Raw genomic sequence first — 8,756 nt, 5'->3', positions numbered from 1 at the left:
GTTGTGTACATAGACTTGATGGCTGTGTTGAAAAACAATGTGGTGTACCTGTATCACTTTGACATGTATTGCAGCATTCAATAAAAGTGAATCGTCCTCACATAATAATGTGAAAGCTGATTTTTGAAGTGCTCTCAGTATGAAAAATTATCTGATAGTATTTTCTGCTATAATAATAAAGAAACACTTTATGGTACTTATGTAAATATATTTATGTATTATAGTTGTCAGTTTATAAATAAATAAAATCCATCAATGGAATCCCTTGAGAAATGTGATTACTAGGATAAGAAGCTCATTGGAACCCTGTTTTAGCATGTTTGGTATAGGACATGATAAGTTGGTGAATCACAACAATTTTAGGAATTCCGAATTTTAGTTTTACCGCCAACATAATCTGCTCATTCACAGAATCTAATCTCAGAACTGTGGAAGTTAAAATGAAGAACACTTACAGTTTGACATTTCAATTTTAAATTTCGCCACACTACATAGAAAAGAATTTCACCTCTCGACATCAACCACTCATAAAAATTAATACACTTCTGACAGCAAACAAGCAAAAACAATAGAGCAACACAAATTTGTAATAATGAGTGCTGACCAAAGTGTAAGGTGGCTATAATTTTGCTCCTTACAAGCACTCTTCCACATACTTTGCCATGATCTACAACTGCATTAGGTATTATTTGATAGGTAGTATATGAATAGATAAAGGAGACGTACATCTTGTAAATAATTGTTAACGGTTATTGCATGAATGGTGATGGAATGTCTTTATTATAAAAACGGTGTAGTGAATGATTGTCTATACTGGAAAAGGTTGGAACGCGAGTGGAAATGAAACGGATGGCGAAACTGAAGCCCTGGGTGGGAGGCCCATACAGGTGTGTCGGTCCTGCTTAAACACAGGAAATAGCAAAATGGACGTCGTAGCACCTAAGCGCTGGAGCACAATGGAGTCGCGACCGGCCGGTTGTAACTGAACTGGAAGGATTATACTTCGCAAACGATGAAAATCTTGGACAAAGGTGAGAGGAATGAAGAAGCGTCACCTCGGAAACCACGCAGGCTGGGTTATTTCCCACGATTTTTACTCAGAAGCGTACCATTGTACTAGTATAGGTTTTTCCTCGCAAACTTTCCGCGCTGGACAACAAAAGTTGATCGGCGTTCGGTGTTCGCAAGAATCTGTAGAGAGAGAGAATATTCCGTGGTTTCGGGAATATGATTCGTTCTCGGAACTACGATGGTGGCGAGCCAAGCCTTGCTGGAAAGCCAGCGCTGGAGATACTAGGTCTTCCCTTTTGAGCTCCCGTGTATGATGGTCGTTCAGTAACGGCTTCTTGTTGATACGGACGGACTTGCTGTCTTTGCTTTCACCAGATTTTGTAGTTATAACTGTTAGACACTGTACTGTTGTGAACTTATACGAGTTTTGACTTCGCCTCCGAGTTGGGAGTCGTCGTTGAGTATGCAGCGTTCAGTGATTGGGAGCACTTCTTCTGCCTATACTTACGTTGAGACGTTATCTGAACTGTGTCCATGTGGCTGGGAGTTCACGTTTCTCGTCTGTAGAACACAGAGAGGAGAGGACAGTATTGGAGTATCATAGTCAGAGGACCACCTTCAGCCGTCCTACTCTTGGACAGAGTTTATTTTGTGTCTTTAGTCCTTTGATCGTCGCAGACATGTGCGAGAACCATCACTCTAACACACTGGACGCAGTACTTGCAGTGATATTGCTAATTGCTTTGGCGTACTAGGGGCTATAAGGCCAAACAGCTGTGATCGTGTAGTATTTATTTCCACTGACGTTTCACTCCATTGTAGATCATCTTAAAATGTAGTGTCTTCTTGTGTTTGGTACATAGATGATGTCAGTAATTTTGTGGTATTTATATTAGATCGCGCAGTCGTGATAAGAGGGCAGAATTGTTCAATGGATCAGTAATTGTAGTTAGGAAATATAAACATTTATAATAAAGATAGTTTACAATATACAACAAATGTATAAGCAGCAACAACGTTTACCATTTAGTATAATTAGTTCCCTTAATCATTCATTTGCGTTTAGGTTGGATTTTGTATATTAACGAGCATTAAGAGATCTTAAGACCTGCTTCAGGGGTAGTCTGACAGGACCAAATCTTCATTTTTGTGTTTATTATTTTCCGTGGCGCACATTCATTATACACCCGCCTGGAGTAGCATCTTGGGAAAGAAACAACCTTTAGCTAGAGACGATACAATTTACTCTACAAAATAATTTGACAGAATGCTCTTAAATGAGCTTATATCTGTCTGAATTGCAGTTTACTTTTTCGGCAAATTGTGGTTCATACGATCACAGCAACACAAAAACAATTATAGTTTGGAATACGAGATTACAACATCTATGACTCTTACAATTTATTAACATAAATAACTCGCTTGTCGAAACAAGTATACTTTTAGACGCAGCAAATGTTGTAAGTAACGCTGTTGTAGTGAATGGTTCCAATATCGTTGCAGAGCAAATTAAATTTCTAGTGCCGGTTAATCTTCCATCACTGTACTCTGAAAGTCATAAATTATACAAACCACGTCGTCCGCAGCGCTCATAACGTCAGTTGTTACATTTTAACTAACCTTAACAATTCATTCATTCAGCTTTGTGAAATTTGATACAGAGGTGTGAGCAAGTGAAATCTAGTAGAGAGAAATATAAATTTTGTATTTTTAAAATAGAACTTTTAGTTACTTAGCTCTCCCATATATCTGCGCATTGGACTTACACTGTACATTTGTGGTCTATTTACTTCTACATTACTGTTTGTTCTACAGCTCTGTCATCACTGGGTAGCCCAACGTAATCCTTCTCTAATCTGAAGTCCCTTGGGCTAATTGCCTGTTTAAATGTTCAGCAGTACCTGCACTCTCATATCATAGCTTATAACGCACACTCTGTAAAGCTGCTGTTCCAGTTGCGTAATACTATACGCGCTATTTGAAATATTGCGATGCTTCTCCTGCACAGTCAACAGGTTAAGACGACAATTTTTGATACCAGAAGATTCTGTCTATATGTGTCCATTTTTATGAATTTAATACTTACCATCCACAAAACTTGAATTGCTGATCGAGCTCTCAAATTTTTTTGTATGTATGGCTCACAAAACATTTGCGTAACTGTTTTGTCTACTTCACTTGCCCCAGTAACGTCAGTGCCTTTTCGCCTAGAAACAAGCTGTATCATACAAACTTCAGAACTAAAACACTACCAAAGTAATTAGATCTGAAATTACACAGAGTAGTATATCAATAACAACGTTAATTATTCTTTTATCAAATAAGCAACTTTACAAGCATAAAAGTGTTTCTACGGATCTGTGAAATAAAAATACAGGTATGGTCACTGAAGGTACTATTTATCAATATATTGAATGCGAATGGTATCGGAATATTATCACTGGTAGTTGTATAGATGAAAACAAAACGTAAAGGTGATTATTCTAGTGTCAGGTACTTTTCAGTCTACAAATACGTGTCACTGTATAACTTGTTATTTAGTATAGATTGGTTCAAATGGCTCTGAGCACTATGGGACTTAAAATCTATGGTCATCAGTCCCCTAGAACTTATTTAGTATAGAAACACAAGCTTCAAATGGTGAGGCATTGAAAGAATTCTGAACATAATAATCGTAGCTGACATACTTGGCAGAGCAAGTTATCAGATTTTTGGTGCTCTTGAGTGCTCGGGAAACCCACAAGCATCCAGGAGTTACAGCTGTCGAAATCGATTGTAACAATAAACACATTCTCACGCAACTGGTGTTGCTATTAAACCGCTCTGAGATAAGTGGATGCTTTTGCCCTACGTAGAGATGAGGGGCGCAATGTGCCACTTAGTAACTACCATATTTCTTCAACAAAATAACGACATATACAAAATTTCGTGCTGCCAACGAACTGCTTCTTAAATGCCTGTTATAACACAATACTCGTACAATGTAATGTCATAGTAGTACACCCATGCGGAAGCATTGATACAAAGATTGAGAAATATTTGGATATCAGTCTCACTTTAGGAAGCTAAAGGCCCCAAAGAAGCGATTTATGCTTTATAATGTAAGAAATACACTACTGGGCATTAAACTTGCTACACCACTAAGAAGACGTGCTACAGACGAGAAATTTAACCGACAGGAAGAGGATGCTGTGATAGCTTTTCAGAGCATTCACACAAGGTTGGCGCCTGTGGCGTCACCTACAACGTGCTGACATGAGGAAAGTCTCCAACCGATTTCTCATACACAAACAGCAGTTGACCGGCGTTGCCTGGTGGACCGTTGTTGTGATGCCTCGTGTAACGAGGAGAAATGCGTACCATCACGTTTCCGACTTTGATAAAGGTCCGATTGTAGCCTATCGCGATTGCGGTTTATCTTATCGGGACATTGCTGCTCGCGTTGGTCGAGATCCAATGACTGTTAGCAGAATATGGAATCGGTGGGTTCAGGAGGGTAATACGGAACGCCGTGCTGGATCCCAACGGCCACGTATCACTAGTCGAGATGACAGGCATTTTATCCGCATGCCTGTAACGAATCGTGCAGCCACTTCCCGATCCCTGAGTTAACAGATGGGGACGTCTGCAAGACAACAACCATCTGCACGAACAGTTCGACGACGTTTGCAGCAGCATGGACTACCAGCTCGGTGACTATGGTTGCAGTTACCGTTAACGCTGCATCACAGAGAGGAGCGCATGCGATGGTGTACTCAACGACGAACCTGGGTGCACAAATTGCAAAACGTCATTTTTTCGGATGAATCCAGGTTATGTTTACAGCATCATGATGGTCGCGTCCGTGTTTGTCGACATCGCGGTGAACGCACATTGGAAGCGTCTATTCGTCATCGCCATACTGGCGTATCACCCGGCGTGATGGTATGGAGTGCCATTGGTTACACGTCTCCGTCATCTCTTGTTCGCATTGACGGCACAGTGGACGTTACATTTCAGAAGTGTTACGACCCGTGGCTCTACCCTTCATTCGATCCCTGCGAAACCCTACATTTCGGCAGGATAATGTGCACCGCATGTTGCAGGTCCTGTACGGACCTTTCTGGATACAGAAAACGATCGACTGCTGCCCTGGCCAGCACATTCTCCAGATCTCTCACCAACTGAAATCGTCTGGTCAGTAGTGGCTGTGCAACTGGCTCGTCACAATACGCAAGTCACTTCTCTTGATGAACTGTGGTATCGTGTTGAAGCTGCATGGGCAGCTGTACCTGTACACGCCATCCAAGCTCTGTTTGATTCAATGCCCAGGCGTATCAAGGCCGTTGCTGCGGCCAGAGGTGGTTGTCCTGGATGCTGATTTCTCAGGATCTATGAACCCAAATTGCATGAAAATGTAATCACATGTCAGTTCTAGTATAATATATTTGTCCAATTAATACCCGTTTATCATCTGCATTTCTTCTTGGTGTAGCAATTTTAATGGCCAGTAGTGTACTTAAAAGAAAGCAACAAGTTTCTTTGCATTTTTTCGTGCATAAAATGTGTTCAGCAACGTAAGGTCCTGCAAAATATTTGAAACCCTGAGAAAAATAGATATTTACTATTGGGAAGGAAGGGATATATTAGAAATTTTCAAGTAGAATAGTTAGCAATAAGAATGGAGGACTAAGAGGGTTGTATTCAGGTTACGTTGGGAGTAAGACAGGGATGAAGCGCGTCACCTCTACTTGTACATCGATGAAGCGACGGAAAATGTAAAAGGAATGTTTGGAAATGGAATTATAGCTCAGTGTGTCACGATATCCGTCATAAAATTTGTTAATAATATTCCTATGTCCTGTGAAGTTGATAAAAAATTACACGACCTGTTGAATGAAATACGTAGTGTGCTATGCAGACAGTATGAACTGAGAGCAAGCCAGCCGCAGGCAGACGAGGGAACTGAAATTCTATAGAGATGGCATGAAGGATAAAGTCAGCATTAGCGATAAAGATACCAGAACCAGATATCACGTAAGTAATGTAACGTTGATAGGCGTCATAAGATTATGACACGTACGAACAACACATACGGAGAAAATGATACTGTAAAAAAAAAAAAAAAAAAAAAAGCACTTGAGAAAGGAACACCTAGGATTTACATGCGGAGCACCAAATTGTACGAGCACCAAATTGTACGAGCACCAAATTGTACGTAAGTGGAACATGATCAAAGGGGAAATAGAGAACGAAGATAATTAAATTTTTCGAAATGTGGTAATACAGAAAGATGCTGACAAATAATTACTGAGATAAGAAATGAGGGGGTGGTCTGCAGAAATGACGAGGGCAAAGAATATATGGAAAACGAAAGAGAAGAGAATGGTAGTACTGACGTTAAGAAAGTTTCACTAGACGGAGCCTAGTGAGTCAGACCTGTAGATGAAGTATGATAATTAAATATATATGCAAATTACAATATGTATAAAACAGTTCCGTGCAATATGGATAAAATTAAGTTCAAGTAACTGATGGTGATAGACCGGTGTTAGCACTTCACGGAAACGTCACGAAATTTTCAAATTTCGGTATCGCGTTCATTACGTGATATGTACGATTGACATGGCTCGTTTTGGATTGTGAATTCTCCAGGATGATTTCTGGAACATTCTCACTGTGGCTGATGAAAGTTTATTTACCCCTGAAGAAGGCACTCCTGACTAATTCTTCTTCATTCATCAGCACTACGTTTGTGAATGTAATAATGCTAAAGCATGTGGGCTCAGTTAGAAAGTGATTCCTTAAAATATTCCACGCAACGTCATTGGCATTCCTAATTTTCAGTTATCGCACATTAAGAATATCTTAGGACTGTGAATCATAGACGTGTTCACTACTCTGCCCAGGCAATTATCATCGCCTAGTAATACATCAAATCGTATTTGCGTGATTCGCGATTTTGTTTTTTCTATTTCTGTTAGCGATCATCTAGGATTCCAGAAGCACTTTGTGAGTGAAAATGAACCTATGTGTGGTCTTTCTGTTCTACTCGCTGTACATAAGAAACTATAGATGAATAATCTGGTAAATTTTAAGTGCCATACAGTCTTTATTCTTTCCCGGTATGGGGAAGCAAGCACTTTTACGTGTGAATGGCGTGTTGAGCGAGATATTGGTTGTTCTCCGTCGCTCTACCAAGGTCAAGGGGCATTCCACGAAGAGAGCGAACAGGGAAATTGCGTAATATTAATTTTAATTATGAATAGCCTCAGTTGCACCGTTTACCTAGAATTTACCTACGTTGCAATCGGGATAACTCAACCTTCTTCACTATAACAGTATCTACTGTCTACTATGGACAAAGAGTACATACTGTTATAGTGAAGAAGGTTGAGTTATCCCAATTGAAACCTAGGTAAATTCCAGGTAAACGGTGCAACTGAGGCTGTTCATAATTAAAATTAATATTTATACAGTTGCTGACAGGGCGGCGAAATGTTGATATCTAAGATTCCGTAATAATCTTATCTAAAATTAAATGTTTAAACCTTGGCCGAATTACGTATAACCAAGCCAATGTCGAAGGTTTCGAGTCTCATAACATCTGATGATTAGTAGTTTTTTCAAAAATTCGGTTTTTTAAAATTTTAAATCAATGCAATACTAACCATTGAAAGTGGTAATTCTGGAATTCGGTTTCGTTCGTTATAAAAACATTCTGTACAGGTTTTAATTTTTGAATTTTACACTTTCTCGATCTCTTAAAATCGTGTAATATTGAATCTAGCTTTGCCTCTGCAATTAAGTTCAGCTTATCATAAAAACGTATGGTAGAGGTTTCTATAAGCTACCTCCTTTACTTTTAGACCTGTTATGAAAAGAGATGATAGTCGTGTGAAAAATTGAGAAAATGAGTTGAATCATCTATCTTAGTGTATAAGCAAAAATGCCACACTGCATTTGATATCGGTAATAGTGAAAGTTTACCAATATTCAGTACGATATTGTAATTGGACAGCAGGTACAACGGGAAAGAGGCATGATCGAACAGTCCACTGGTTTACTGCCGGTTCATGGTGGCCAATGGGCACAATAATACATGTCGACATCTTCAGACGATTTGATGAAGTGAGCTCCTAACGTTCTGTGACTTCCTGAAGTTTTCGTACTTCTGTGAGCTCTAGGTTAAGCTAAAACGCTGCCCTTCCAACTTCATTCTCGTTTTGATGAGGTGCACATCTCTTTTTGCATTGTCTTCTTGTTTTGCATTAGTGATTTCTTCTCTCGTACTGCGTGGTATGACTACTCACACAGCAGATTCCGCCCACGTCGTGGCCCTCACGAGTTCCCGCGCTGCCTCTTAGAAGGTTGTAGCGGTTTACCGGAATCGTGCTTTAAGAATCGGAATTCCGGCTAACTGCTTTAGCTTTCTGGTACTGAAGTCTCTGCGCGGGTGCAGTGCCAGCCTGAGAGCCTTAGTGTGAACCTTCTGCAGTATTCCGACTGACGTGTGGGGAGCATTTCCCAACGCGCACTCAAGCACAGGTCTGATGGAGGTCATGTAGAGTGAGTCGGCAATGCCAAGGTAGCGTCGTCATTTTCAGTAAGGGGTAGAACAAGAGCATCGAGGCTAATGCTTTACTCTTCCTTCACCTTCTGGATATGCGCCGATCCATGGTGACTCCGACATATCTGTCATTGTGTGACCAGGGAAAGGGTCCTTCTATTATCCGCACTTGCTGAAGATGTGTCGAAATTCCCAT

Source organism: Schistocerca piceifrons, chromosome 7 (genome assembly GCF_021461385.2).
Source record: "Schistocerca piceifrons isolate TAMUIC-IGC-003096 chromosome 7, iqSchPice1.1, whole genome shotgun sequence".
Taxonomy (NCBI): Eukaryota; Metazoa; Arthropoda; class Insecta; order Orthoptera; family Acrididae; genus Schistocerca; species Schistocerca piceifrons.
Note: the sequence above shows the minus strand (reverse complement) of the source record.